The sequence below is a fragment of the Myiozetetes cayanensis genome, unplaced genomic scaffold (assembly GCF_022539395.1).
Source record: "Myiozetetes cayanensis isolate MyiCay16 unplaced genomic scaffold, myiCay2020 scf22, whole genome shotgun sequence".
In the NCBI taxonomy this organism is placed as follows: Eukaryota; Metazoa; Chordata; class Aves; order Passeriformes; family Tyrannidae; genus Myiozetetes; species Myiozetetes cayanensis.
Window position 1 is genome coordinate 5,177,944 of NW_026087434.1, and position 15,973 is coordinate 5,193,916.

Sequence of the window (15,973 nt, forward strand, 5' to 3'; positions counted from 1 at the left end):
GTTGTGTCAGATTTTATATTTCATAAGGTAAATGTTGATGAGCCAATTCCAGATTGTGCTATGAACACAGAGTGCAGCAGGCTCTGATAATTGTAAAGGGGGACAGTTAAGAAATGGGCTGTGCTGGGCCTGGATTCAACTACATTAAATAAAATACATAGTAATACGTCATGAGTTAGGATGATCATATCAGTTGACCATCTAAGTCATTAAATCAGTTCTACTACATAAATTTCCAGCACTTCCCTTTTCTGCAGAGCTCACCTTTGACCAGTCCTTCCCTGGCCTGAAAAAGTGCTACTTGTGACCTTCTGAATGTACAATTTTTAATACATAAGAACAGTTTTGCTCCTTCTCTGCCTCTCTCAAAAGTCAAGAATATTTTTCAAAGAATTTGAATTTAATCAGCAAATTTCTCATTTTAAAGACTCTTTCTAATTATTTTTGTACAACATTGGTTATTTTTCACTCATCAGGTCCTGTAATTACTTCTGGGTTACACTGAGTCTGGAAGTACCCTCAATGCAATCAAACTGATTTGTGCCACCCATTGCATCAAATAGAGAGAAAGAAATACAAATTGTTGAAAAAGGAGAACAAATATTTTAAAGCATAGTTCACTGAAAGCACACACAAACATAAAAAGATATAATTATCTTCTTCTAGATATTTGCAGAACTCAGCTTAAAGACCTTATTACCATTTTATAGAAAAAAATAACTTTACTGATAAAGTACTGAACAGGTGTTCAGCTCTCACACAACGAGGGAAAAAAGAGCCCGAAGTGACAATCAGGACAGAAAGAAAATTACAGTGATTAACAGGAGCACATTCTAGTGAAAAACAGATTTTAATCACAGCTATTAGGTTATGGGAGCTTATTCGAGTCTGAGTAGAGCCACTGAAAATTTAAGTCCTGTCACATCTCTTGAAGGTTTTAATTCCTTCAACAGACTAATTGCTAGATGGCAAAACTTTTTGCGTATGTTAATCTCAAACTGACACATATCAGAATAGTCACTTGGCTATGTGGCAGGAGAACATTAATCTCCAGCCTAATGAAAAAGGAAAGGTGACTCTTGGAGGAAAAGCCAAAGAAATGCCAGATTGGAGCAATTAAAATACCTCAGGAAGAATACAAACAAACATCTACCCTTTCCTTTTACATTTGTGCAGTATTTCCCACAAGAGTTGTACACTGAAGTGGGGTAATTATCTGAATATCTCGTTGAAATGCATTCCAAAGAAGCTGCATTGCTGGGCAGGTACAGAAGGAGCACGAGGCTCAGGCTCAGCCATGGCTTTCCTCTGCTGCATTTCCTCAAGAGGGATTAAGAATGAGTCACAGCACAGTCTGTCTGGATTACCCACAAACACATTTTTGGTAAGGTAATTAAGTTCAACTAAAGGGAGATTGAGCTGCTTGCTCAAAATGTTTGTCTGTTCACACCCACCAAGTGAACCCACCAGCTTGGGTGTTACAAACAACTGAGATCTTGAATCTAATACCTAAAATAATCTGCTCAATTGAAGCAGAACTCAGAATAGTTTGAGACTGGAGTTTCTCTGTTGCTCACACAAACTGAAAACGGCAAAACCCAAATATACCTGCAAGCTTTGGGGTTTTTATTCCCCTCTATGTTTTGTGTTTCATTTTATTGAGGCTTTTTTAATGATCACATTTCACTTATCTGTAATAGTTCACTTAAATTGTTAAACATTTAATTCTCAAATACAGTTCTTTTTTTTTTTTTCCCTGCCCCAGGGAAAGTTTGGCATATTATTGGTACATGCTTAAAGTTGAGATAGATTCTGCAGAGAGCAGCTGTTCTTCTGTCAGGTGATTTGTAATAATGAATATCTGCCTTCCAAGGTAAAGCTAGTCAGGATGTTTCACTTCCCAAGAAGGGGAAATCTATCTCCAAGACCAAATGTCCTTCAGTAGAAGTCCAGGACATCCAAAAGATAGAAGTTAGCAGATCTGAGCTTATTAGATACTTGTCAATAAGGGGGAAATGTACCTGATGCAGTTGACAGCAGGGAAAAAGGATGACTTTAATATTGCTCACCTCCCAGCAGCAATCCAGTTAGTCAGGGAACAGAAATATTGGGATGAGCAGCAAGGCCACACACTCAGCTGGCCTCCAACCAACTTCCAGTTTTCCTATAGAGTGCAGTTTTTCAGACTTCAGGCACATAATTATCACATGATACAAGGAAGCTCCCTCTGTAACCCACACAAATATGATTTTTGTGCATATACTTCCCTTAAACAATCCCCTACAGTGCCTGTAATAAAGAAGTTGTGCCTTCTGTTGCCATCTGTCAGAATAAGCAATTAAAAAACCTATACATTAAAGAAGATGTTTTAAGGTCTTTATGGAGTCCTTTGGCAGTTGCTTTGCACTGCCATTTTATCTTTTATCTTGAGCTACTGGAGGTTTTCCACTCTTGTGGAAGGCTCAAACCACACCTTTTTTCCTGTAATTTGGTGTATAACTTCCTCCTCTGTAACTGTTCATCCAGCCCCAGTCTCTCCAGCACCTTTCCCACTCTTTCCAACTTGCTCTTGTGTTCTTGTGTTGTTCCAAGAGTTTAACAGGATTTAAAATCCCCCACAAAACAACATCACTCATTTGAGAGCACTAATTTACAGGCAAAACTCACACAGAAATGTTGAAGAGAAAAGTAAAATACTCAGAAACAGCATATTTCCTGCTGTTAATTTAAATAATTTAAAAATACAGGTGTTTATAAACTTCATAACTATTTATGAACTATTAGTTATAAGCTAGTAGATTATAAACAGTGAATATTAATAATAAAATTAGTATCTGAGTCTTTCACTTTCACAAGACTGTATCAATAAAAGCAGGGGTGCACAGATTGGTTGCTGAGTTACTCATCACATTGCTGTGATAGTAACTGGAGGTAAAGAAAATGCACCAACCTGGAAAACGGGAAAATAATCAAAAACAAGCTAGAAAAAGATATTTGACATTTAATTCCACCCATTTAGCTTTTATTTTTAAAGGTATTTCAAGCTTAAATGACTTGAATGATTCAGCTTTCATCTTTCAGCAGCGACATTCCCTATTTTTGTTATTTTTTCCCATTGATGGGAAGATTTTACTAAAAGGGAACATGAGCTTTTTTCTGAACGAGTTACACAGCGACAGGAATTTAGACCTGATGCTTAGGAAAGGGGAAGTGACAAATATTTCATTAAACTTCATTACATTTTTGCCTTTCATGTAAGTGAACCGCGTTTCTCTTTCGCTGTCAGAAACCTACATTTGGAATTGTACAGCCAACGCTTTCTTAATTATGATCTCGCTCAGACTCAATTGAATTTCTCTCTGTCTCCATTTCTTCCTTTTCCTCCTGCTGCTGCTAATTAAGATAAATACATCAGAAGTGTTATTGCTGAAGGGAAAGCTGGAGCAAGTGTCATTGGTCCCCGTGATATTTCCCATTTTGCCATGAGCTGTCACCAATGATTTAGGACCCAGTGCCAAGGATTATATTAATCTTGATAAAATTAGCAAATGCTCTGTGATGTTGACATCCCTTGGTGCTAAATGACATTCTCCTGGCTGGACCATTACCACTGAGAAAAAAAATGCTCTTTCTTCCTCAGAGGATGGCAAATGAGGGCATTAGGTGAAGACATTTTTTTCCCCAAGAAGGATGAAGGACAAATTCAAGTGTTACCTGCTCTAAACATTTAGCCTTTAATTTCAGCATCAGTGGTGAAAATCTGTGACACACTCTTAAAGGATATGAAAAAGCTCATCTGAGGCCAAGGGATGAAGGAGGAAAAGAATTGTATTATATTTCTGCTTGATAAAGGGAACTGTTACATGAGGAAATACTGTGCAAGAAAGATTATAGACAAAGTACAAGAAATAAACCTTCTCTTTTCCTTTAAAATCACATTACATAACTCTACCTGCAAACAGATACGTGGACAGTTCCACCCATTGTAGACCTTGCTGGACACAGGATTTTCCTGAGACTTTCCTAATATGGCTCTGTACAACAGCCATGGACAAAAATCACCTCCAAAACAAGTGACTGTGTCAGACTGACCAGGGCTGTCCTGTTGCTTCCTATCTTTGTTCACATCCTGACTCAAAGCATCTGTAGGCTTTTTTTTCAGTCTGAGGGATAAAAGAGCTTCTTTTAATTTTCCGTGTACAACCTTACCCAGCCCAGGACATGTATCAAATAAACCAGAGCTTTGTTGTGCTCAGGTTAAAAGCTTCATTAGTGAGCTATTAAAATCTGTTTTCTTTGCAGCCACGGGCAGCCAGGAGGTCAACTTGTGAGATTTGTTCATCTGTGAGACCATCCACGCTCGTTTGTGCTCATCCACATGTCCTTCATGGATATTTCTGCTCTTAACTTGGGCTTATTCGTGACTTTACACATGACCAGAGCCACTGCTCACAGGACCAAAGACACCAATGTCTGTACAAGGTGCTAAAAAACATATCACACACTTCCAAAATTCCTACGCCGTTTAATGTGGCTCATATAGGACCTGACAGCTGAATTAAGCTCCAATGAGCACCAGATCTTTATTCTCACTGAATAAATATGCTGTTATTCTGGGAGTGCTCTGTCCTTAGAAGAACCCTGTACCTGCTGCAGAGCTCCAGCCTGGGAGTGTGGCCATTTGCAGGATCAGGGTTTGCCTTCCCTGTGCTGATGCATCTTAATACTGATGTGACCCCTCAGTAAATTCTGGAGTTTATGGATTTGCTGCCACTGCAATTTAAAAGCAGACAGTTCTCAGCAAGGTTGAATTAACATGTGTCAGCACAGATTTACACAAGGATAGCTGATAACTTCCTGGCAGGAAGGGAGGAGAAAGTAATTTTTAAATGAAAGCCTGGAAGTTGTAAGGAAAACGCAGAATTAAGGGAGAGGTGAATGATTTTCTCATTCTCAGAAACCTTTTCAAAAGGAACACATTTTTACATCTCTGATTGTCATCAATTCACTATCAGGAGGGTTTCTGTTGGTTATTATCTTGCCACTACTGCCCTCCATAAAAGACAAAAAGGCTGTTCCTCCATTTACAGGGTCCAGCTACTTAACTGTCACCTGCATAAATTGTTTTCTGCTTCACACCTTTAGAAAACAATGTCAAATTAATCTGCATTTTAACATCAAACAGGTTTCTTTAAAAAAATATCTACAGGTAGGATTACATAATCTATCATAAAAATGCTGTAGCCCTTGTAAAAATACTGTATTTATTAGGAGTCTGAATGAAAGGATTTTTAAAATTCTTGTTGCAGCTTTAGACATATAAACATAGATAAAATAATTACTATATGAAGGCTGCAGAATGTGACCATGAAAAAGCAGATTCATCATGTTTAGTACGAAGTATCAGACATGATGCCATACTCTTACTTGAATTGTTGAATAAGGCTACATATGGTATATGAAATTGTTTGACAACTAAAAAGACCCATGACCTAGCCTACAAAGTTTATGTACTCTATTGACTAGCTGTTCCTTAGTTTGATTTTCACTTTAAAAAATAGTTAATGTGAAAGAAAATATCTCTCACCCTATTTAAGGCTCGCTGCTATGATTGATTAAGGACACTACATTTGCTTCCTGAGTACATTAAAGCCAGTGACGATAATTCTTTCCAGCAATGCTGCCTTAACTCAAAGGACTGATTTTTCAAAGCCTTGCATTAGCATAGAAGAGAAATCTGTTAAAAAACCAAGTCAACAAGCATTCAGGGACATCCACATACAGATGCAAATGGGCACAACAGTATTTAAACTTGAAATAAACTTACGGTTGGCTTAATATATAGGCAGAAGTGTTTGAAAATATAATTATCCTATTGTCACAGTTCTTATTTTCAGTGGAAAAATGTGTGCATGCAGTTTTCATAATCCCTGGTCAAATATGAATGAATGGATCATGTAAGATTTAGATTTTGAGAGCCAGGTGCTGTTGGAATAGAATTTCTGCCTAAGAAGAATATTCTCCACAGAAAAGAAAAAATGGTGTAAAAGACCTTATCTTTTGGGTGGGTGGGGGTTGTAGAAGCTGTCTGTCCATGAAGAAGCTCTCCACTAAATCCCATGGGATGATGATTTATAGGATCTCCATCCACTGGATGTGACTCCACTACAATCACATTCAGCTGATAAATTGTCTCCCAAATTATGGTGACATTTTTAAAGGATGTAACCCCTGGGCAGGACTTTTAATGTTGACTATTGAGATGCTCTTCTGCAGAGCCAAATACACTCTAGAAACAGTCTCCTAAGTTTTCTCAGCAGAGAACTTTAGGAGCTCTAATGCTTAGCCACTTTGGAAAAAACTTCCTATATATTTGTCTTCTTTTCAAACTGTTGATGTTACTTATTTACTTCAATCCCAGACTACTCCTGCTCCAGTGGAGAGAAAATAAGAGGCAGTAATGGGCCAAGTCCCTTTTTGCCAAGGTTAATGCCAAGGCACAGCAAGAGGTTTTTGGAGAAAGCGCTCAGAGATATTTGCTGCCCTGGGCATCCCCTGCACCCTCAGAGCTGTGAGAGCAGTTACCCACTGTCAGAGAAAACTGTGGGCACAGATGGGTAGGAACAACTGTCAGTTTTCTTCTAGAGAATTATCAAAAAAGTATTTAAGCATAAGAATTTCTTCCTTGTTCTTGTGAAGGAATTAGAGGTGGCTACAGGTTTCTTGTCAGGAAATTGTTTCAATTACCCAGCAAAATCTCTGCAATAAGTAGCACATTTTAATGGAAAGGACGGTGGATTCTGAAGCAGGATGAGGGAATATTACAGGAAACATTTGCCAGTACAGGAAGTTTCCCTAATGTCTGAAAGTGAGATTGTGTGTCAACTTGTGTTACTGGAGAGGATTTTAAAGATGTTTAAAATGTGCTCAACTCTTGCTGTCAACATAACCAGAGCTAAATGCCTTTAAAAATTATGCTATTTCTTCTGAACTACAATTTCTCTTGTCAGTCCAGTCCTGAACAAGACGTTCCATCAATCATTCTACCAGAAGGGAACCCTAAGTGAATTTGAAGACACTGCTAAGATAAAAGACTCTCATGTTTCATTCATAACATTAATATTTATACTAAAGCTCTCCTTGTAACCATGACAAGTAATTAAAGCAACTAAAAGCTATTAGAAAATTCAGTTTAGAAGAGAAAGTTTGTCAACTTCTATTATGTGTTTTGTCTGTGCAAGACTTCAGCTGTCACGGAGCAACTCAGCTCACACTGCTGTGCTTGAGGTGCAAAAGTGTACAGGCTTCCAGTCCTGCTCCAGAAGGTCCATGTCCACATGGAAACACGAGTGGAAAGAGATAGGACATCTTCTGCAGAGGCAGAGATGTGCATCATCTTTACTCCCTCATTAGGCTGCTCTAACCTGGCTAATACTGCAGCTTTCTCAACACCAGTCATTCCTAATTCTCCTAATTCCAGGCAGCAGCAGCTTGGTGAGGCAGCTCATTCCCCCATTATTCCACAGCCTCTGCTGCTGCCTCTGAGCAGCACAAAACTCACCAGCACAATCAATATTATCGATTGCTTACTCAGGGGGGGCATCAACAGTCACTCCCAATGAGGCCAAATCCACCTCATGGCAGCAACACCGAGTCCAGCTCGTTCCCAACACAGCAAGTATCATTTTGATGTCCTGGGGCCCTGAGTTGGTGGATTGAAATTCTTCTGGCCAGCAGCAAAAACAGAACACGCTGTTAACACAGGCACTGCCACTACAGCAACAAATAAGGGAATTCTGATGATGCTGAAACACTGATGAGCTGATCATTACTGTCAAGGGCAACTTGCTTTCCTTATAGATTAAGAACAGAGAAATCACCTTGTGTGTCTGCCTAGTCTGGATCCATTAAGGACAGTAGCATGAAAAATCTTTCACACAGGTTTTGGATCATCCAGCTGCCAACAACAACCTAGAAATATTTTAAAAATTCTAAACCAAAGTCCAAAACCAAAATTTGCAAAGCCAAGTGGGCTTGAACACAGAAATCTGGACTGATCCACTGTAAGGAGGAACATGAAGAGTTGGGAAGAAAGAATCACTGAGAGCAGAAGCACAACTGAACTACAGGTTCCAATGTCAGAGCTGTGTATTCATGCTTTTCTAAATTCCAGTTTTCCGAGTTAGGAAAGGGGGAAATTTACTAAGATTCTTCATTTCCTTTTCATTCGTAAAAAAAGGCAAATCTCATGCTGATTACTTTGCTCTGTGTTTGATGCTGCATTGATGAGGTGCAGTGAAAGAGGGTAAGTTAACAGAATAAACAGAAGGAAAACTAGTCTCAAGCCCCTACAAAGAATTACTATGTGACCTTTATGATTGTCACAACACATTTGTGCTTTCAGTGCCAGGTTTTCTTTTGCTGACCAGTGCTAGCTTGTCCCTTTACAAACCTCATCTCCCAGAGTTGTCCAACTGAAGCTCACAACAAAGCAGTACAGCTGGATAAAGCCTGGCAGCTTTTATTTTTCTAATATTGGCTTTGCTCTGCAAAGATGAGTTGAGCCCAAAACTCCAACCAAGGCCCACCAGGAACAAGCTCCACAGATCCGAAATGATCTGTGCAAGAAATGCCACATGAAGGGACAGAGCTGATTTTCACAAGTCAGTGTTTAAAAGATGCTTCAAACAACGGGAAAATTGAAGGAGGAAAGGACAATGACCACAAAGGAGTTGCTGGTGAAACGTCTGCCTGTCTCCTGCAGCTCTTCATCCTCCCTGGTTTGGAATACCCAAGGGTTTTGTTATTAATTGCATACACACACTATAAATTTGAGTATATTACCCAGTATCTACCTTTCAAGAAATCTTTCTGCAGGATTTGGGAACTGTTGTAAACAGAATCACTGGAGCAAAATGCAAGGTAAAGTACTTTATAATTATCCTAGGGTGGTTTTTCTTTTTTTTTTTCCTTTCTTTAAATAAAATTAAGAAAATTTAATCTCTTTCATTTACCATATTGAAAAACAAATAATTAAGCAATAATCCTAAACATTTTCCTGATCATAAATAATGAAGTTTGCTTATTTTTCAATCCATAGATTCAAAAATCAAAGTTTTCAATTCTAGTCAAATAGACTGATTACTTCACCAAAGAGCAAAATGAAATATTGAACTGCTTTGATTAATAAGATTAGACTTTGTCATAAAATCAAATCTGTATTCAACAAGTAATTTAGTCATTTCAAAATTCAAATCAATATGAAAAGCCTGAACTGGAATTAAGATATCATGTGAATAGTTTCTTGCTTAATCTTAAAAAGCATAAAATGAAAGAAAGAAATCCTGAAGGCATCATTTTAACTTTGCTAAAAAATCAGCTCAGGCTTTCTGAAAACATTTTGTATTTGATGAAATTGCTATTTGTGATGAAAAACAGTTGCTGAAATCTCAAACCAGCTTCAACAAAGATGTTTTCAAATATGCTCTCTGTATTAAGCTCATTACTTTGATTTTATAAAATGTCAGACAGCAAAATTTAGCACAGATAATTATTTAAATTAGAAAGCCTGTAAAATCTGAGTTGACATGCCATCTTGAAGTTGAAGGAATATTTTCAGCTTATTCTTTTGAATACCATCCACTTTGCCACTCAGTTTAATGTAACTATCAAGCAATTAACAAACCAATCATATTAATCTGAAATTTTCATTCATTCTTCCAGATCTCCACTGAAATGTTCAATTCATTTGCTTCACAGGTTACCATTAAAAAAGCCATTAAATTTACCAGAGAAAAGACCAGTAGAAAACGAAGTCTTATATGGAGAATACCACTGAAGTTCAACTAAATGCCACTATTTACTCTATTTTAGCAGCAGTGATTACTATTTGTAACCAGTGTGAAGGGGTTTCATAAAATTATTGATTTCTAGTATTTTAATAGTGATTGCAATACATCCAGTGGGTCCAGTATCATACTGGGGCAATGACAGAACTGGCTATTTTGGTGTCCTTTCCAGTCCCATAAATCTTGACAACATCCCGTTCTTCATCCATAAATCCAGACAACAGCCCTGTGTTCTGTCCTTTGCAGGGGCTCCTGCTCTGCTCCCAGTCATGGGATCATCAGTTTATGCCACTTGAACGAAGAAAAGGAACCCTAAATTATCTCCTACGCTATCTCCTTAGATTGGAAAAATTGTAAGAGCCCTAAGTACCCAATTATTGGTTAATTAGAGGTGTTTGTACTTCAGGCACAGAGATCCCAAAAGCCACTCAATACTCAAGACAGAAATTCTTGGAGAAGATAAGGAGCTGTGACATACATTGCTCTTACAGATAAACCAAGAGATAGTTAAAACACACATTGATTTGGCCCTCTCACCTTTCCCTGTTTAAAATGTGATAGAACACAACTTCCTTTATCAGAACATTATAGTGTAAGAGATGTTGCCATCCAACAGCTTCCAGTATAGGATACCTCAGTGGGAACTTTAGAGGGAACAAGACTCAGAGGATGAATGATGCTTTCCAAGAAATAATTCTAAATGTGTTTCCCATACAGATGCACAGAGGACAGACTCTTCACTGTGAAAATACCATTGTGAATACACCCAGAACATCTCTGAGGAAAATAATTTCTTCCCCTCTACATGTTAGGCACTTAAGCAAATGCAACTTCCTGTACAGAGAAGCTGAGAACCTTCTGAAAAATACTTGTGGAACAAATGAAAAATCAAAACACTATTTATGGGAGGTTTGTGAGATCTGGCATCAGGCTTGATAATTTTTTTCTTCCCTGTGAATATGTGTCTCTGCTTTCATTCTTAAACCTTAACAAGTATGAACAAGGAAAAGTACCTGAAAAAGAAAAGAACTGCCCATTTCCTACAATGAGGCAGCAAGGATGCTTTCTTATTCACAATTAAAACACAACAGCAACGCAGTTTTTACTCCATCTCTATTAGGACAGAGTGGGAGAAGTCCCCTGAGGAACACTGACTAGAGAAGAAAAAAGCATAAGATTTTAAAATCTTGACAGTGGTACTAAATCAAAACCACTTTTTAAAAATTTGATTCTTCACTTTTTCTTTTTGGTTGTTGTTGGTTTTTTTAACTTGCAAATTTCTTTACAGAAACCCAAGCATATTGTTACACTCTCAGCTTATGGCACAGTGTGGTTTTACCTTTGAGACACAGATTGTCATTGCTCCAGGAAAAGAACAGAGTCTAATTTTCAGAAGAAGTGAACACACAGAATTCCTGCTGAAGTCAAGTATAGCTGTGGGCACTCCAGATCTCTTGAAACAAAAAGTACCATGCTAAGCCATTGTTCAGAGTGTTTTGATGCATAAACAAAAAAGCAGAAGGCTTATTCCCATAGGATGGACTAGTTTTCTTCTTAAGACAAAAGATAATGTTCAGGTTTTAATTATTTCACGCAAAGAATAGATATTTTGCCAAGTACCAAAGAAAACTTAGAATTCACTCAAGCACAGTTTCTCAGGTATCCTTGCAGCATCAGGTATTATTTCAGCAATGTCTTTAGTAATTCCAGGTGTGTCTCATGTTAATTGGAAGAGAAGCAAGGTGTGAACTGCTACATTTTTATGATCATTAATCTTCAGTAAGATGCTCTGAGGGTTGGAGCACATTCTCCTATGGAGACAGGCTGGGAGGCTGGGCGTGTTCAGCCTGGAGAAGAAACATTAGAGCCCCTTCCAGTGCCTAAATGGGCTCCAAGAGGTTTGGAGAGGGACTTTGGACAAGGGCCTGGAGGGACATGACAAGGGAGAATTGCTTCAAACTGCCAGAGGGCAGGATTAGATGGGATATTGGGAAGAAATTCTTCCCTGTGAGGCCCGTGGCACAGGTTGAAGGTGTGGCTGTCTCATCCCTGAAAGTGCCCAAGGCCAGGTAGGACAGGGCTTGGAGCAACCTGGGATAGTGGAAGGTGTCCCTGCCCATGGCAGAAGGGTAGAATGAGATGATTTTTAAGGTCCTTTCTAACCCAACTCAAACTATCCTATGATGTGTTCTTGCAAGGTTGAATGAAACAGAAGATTTGGATTTTATGACACATTTTAAAGATATTTTCTGAAGGATCTGGGTCAGTAAATATTAGCAATTAATATGGAGTGGGTGTGAAATGCAAGTGGGAAATAAAAATATTCAAACCAGAAAAGTGCAAGTCAGTACTTGGTTTATTTCACGGAATTCCTGGTTGGATTGCCGAAGCTCATTGTATTTTCACATTCCATCTTTACCCAATTTTTCTTTTATCCCCAGAATCCCATAGTCCTACTGTTAGAAACTTGTGAAGCTTGTTTATTTTCTTTTCTCTTTTTGTCATTAGTGTGGGTGAGGACTTTCTGTCCACAGAATTGGAAGGTGTCATCCTCTCTGATTGCTTGGATTCCGTAACCATTACAGTGTCCCCTGGCAGCCTGACGCGTGGCTAGGGTGTGAAAAAGGATGTTGTAGATGGAAAGATTAAACTCCTCTGCAAGGAGCAAGGAAAATGGGCAAAAACAGTACTTACACAGAGATGCTTGTAAAGGAAACCCTGAATTTTATAGCCAGAAGTTAACTCATGTAATATGGAGAAATGGGAACTGTCACCTCAGTATATTTTCTTCCATTACTCTGTTTCCTTTCATAATGGGAGGCTTTTTTGCAACGTGACCTTCAGATGCCTCTTTTCTCCACAGTGTCAGCTTTTCTCCCTGCATGCTGATAAACTTGGGAAGCTGAGGCTGATCACTGAGCTCTCCCTGAAAGGTCCAAAAGTAATAAGAAAGGTCAGGTCCTAATTGGGATGTGTTTGAATAAGGACAGAACGTGCAGTACACGAACCTCACCGAGGCTGGTGGGAGCTCAGGGCACACAGAGGACGAGCCTGAGGGGTATGGAAAGCCTCCTCCATGCTATCCCAGGGAATCTCTTCCTTCCAATCCATCTCCCTACAGTCATTAGCTGGTGTTACGTGTGTATACAGCTACCAGTTTAAAGAGCAATTTACTGGAACTTTGGAAACACAAACATCTGTGTTTCAATCTGATCAAGTGAGCTCTGCGTTCTGATAAAATCTTGCTTGGGGCAGCTCTGATTTACAACCATTAATAATGATTGCAGTGATTTCCACAGTTCAGCATTTGGCAAGAGATGAGGGAGCAAACACCCCTCACTGCACTGTGCATAGGGGAAGGGATGTCTTGCAGCTGCCAGCATCCATCTCCCTTATGCCTTGAATTATGTCCTGCTCTAAAGGCACAAATGCTTTCAAGCAATGGTGCAGACAGCAGCTAATGCAAAACATTAGCAAAGATGTAGTTTTATCTTGCCATTCTATGTGAAGACTTGCAGAACTTCATTTTCAAAGGGGCTGAGACAGTAATCAACTCATGTCCATTTACACTGCCCAGTTATGAACACTTCTATTGTGCCTTATTGAGATAGAGGATAATTTAGCAGACTCCAGATCACTGGTTCAGAGGTCTGTTATTTAGTGCTAGTACTCAAAAATACATTTGTGTTGAACATTTCTGTTGGATCTGAAAAGTCTGAGAGCATGGTCCTGCCAGCGAGAGCCTTGCAGGATTTAAATTGATTTTTCAGATATATGTGCCTTCTCAGCTAATTTATACTTTTCTGCCTGGTTTGCTTAAGGGCTTTAATTCAGTGACTGTGCAGTGTGCTCCAAAGTGTGCTGTTTGAGGCTGTACAACTGCATCATGTTGAGGAGATGATATTGTCTCCAGCTCCCCGCTCTGCTGGGAGCTGTTCTACACTGTAAGTACCAGCAGCTCTCTCCACTTCGCTCCCGGGCTCTTTAGTACATTAAGGCCCCCCTGCCAGGTATTGCAGAAGGGCCAAGGAGTCACAGAGATTAATTGGATAAGCCATATGAAGTTAGAGCTTGCCCAGACATCTGCCAACTCCTGCCCTCAGACCTATCCCCCACTCTCCTGTCCTGCTTTTCCCCGAAGCCCTCAGCATCCTGATGGTAAATCGTGGTCATTACCTCAGCTGTTTTGCTTCTGTGTGTCAACCCTGGCTTTCTAATCTAGTTGAAAGAGCCAAGCTAATCTCCCAGTGTGGTACAGGGCTATTCCCACACATGGATGATTCGATTTTTGGAGCTTGAGGTACTAGAAATTGAACAGCATTTTCTTTTCAAGTTTAACTTTCAGGCTTAGCTATGTCCTGTAAGCCTCAGAAAGCAGACCCCCACGTTGTACCATGGCTGGCCACCTGCTGGCCTAAATGTTTGCCATTCAGAAAAAAAAACCCAAACAAACCAACAGTTGTGTTATAATGGCACAGGAGCTCCTGGAGGTAAATGTCAGCATTTCCATTAACAACCCAGAGAAGCACTGATGTGAAATTAGCTCATTTTGGTCACAGCACCAGCTGGTATCCCTCACCCTCCAGCATCAGCGCTCTCAGCAGTTGCACACTGGACTCAATGGATTTAAGGATTTACCTTTAACACCCCAGCCAGAGCAGCCCAGGCACTGCTGTGTTCTGTCCAGCTTGGTAGAAGGCCTTCAGGAGCCAGAAACAGCACACCAAGCTGTTCAACAAGTCCTGACTTTGCACTTCAAATATTATCAATATTTGGCAGCAAACTTCATTTAATTAACAATCTCTTACTTTAAAAGCAGATATATTCTTTTAATGAAACAACAGTCCCCCTGCTTTGAAGAATTCAGAGCAAGATGAAGCTGGGACCTGATGATAATTCCAAGCAGCCTCATTGCACCTTCTTGGCAAAGCTGTTCAAAAGCCCCGTTTCATTCCCCACTCTGATCAGTGGATCTGATGCTGCTTTCAAGCTATAAGACACATTTTGCTTTTTGATGATGCAATGAAGAAGCTGATGTAAATAAGTAAAAGAAACCAAACTTTTAGGAAAGAAGGAAATCCAAGATCGCTTTGTTGAAAGCTGGAAGGTCTCTAAACTGTATCACAGCACACTTCCATAATGCAATCTAAGATATATATAAAGTGCCAGAGATTTAGATTTCAAAGTTTAAAAAAAATACCCATGCAATTAGAATTGTCAACATGTTTGTAAAAGATTATGCAATAATGTTGTTATGTCCTTTGCTCTCATTTAAGCTGTCATTAAGACAGAGAAAATTCTTCCTCAGATGGCAGGAGCCTTGAAAGAGATGGTAAGATACCTCTGAGCCACTGGAAAATCTCAAAGACACACAGACAAAACCAACAAACCACCAAAACACAAATGCCAAACAATATCTACCATAAGAGAAGTAAAACAGCTCATGGAATGCTGGTGAGGAGGGACACTCACACTGCTCTTCCAGCTTTCCATATGGATGAAAATTCATTAGAGTCTAGTCTTTCTAGGAAACTAAATTATCACAGGTTTCTGTCATAATCAATGTGGCAGATGGCTTGGTTTTCCTAGAGAGATGACAGCATTAGAAACATTTTGAGAGTCATATATTCACACATGAAGCTGTAGCATTCTTTATCTAAAGAAGTTTACATTTCCTTTACAAGCTGTTAATAGCTTCTCATAAAATCAAGGAAATTAATTATTAGCAACTGATCTCTAAAGGTAAATTACCGAAAGTGATTGTAATTCCACTTTGATCCACATTAAATCCTCCATCTCGGTATCGATTTCTCCCAGGCTCCATTTACAGAGTTTGCATTTAAAAAATAAGAAAGAATGATTGGTAATGAATTGGCACAACAATGAAGCAGCTTAAATTCTCAGCACTGCCCACAAAACTTTTCCATACATCTTAAATATAGTTATTCCAAGAGAATCATAAGATGTGTTTTCTTACCCATCCTCTGGAATAAACAAGTTTGAAAGGAAGCTGAGTTAAACCTTAGCAGGAGGTCTCAGAGCCCAGTTCCACAGCCCAGGTTGTTGGAAAAGACACAGAGTAAAACACTGTTCCTCAAAATAATCCGTGTGTAGAAAGCTGGTGC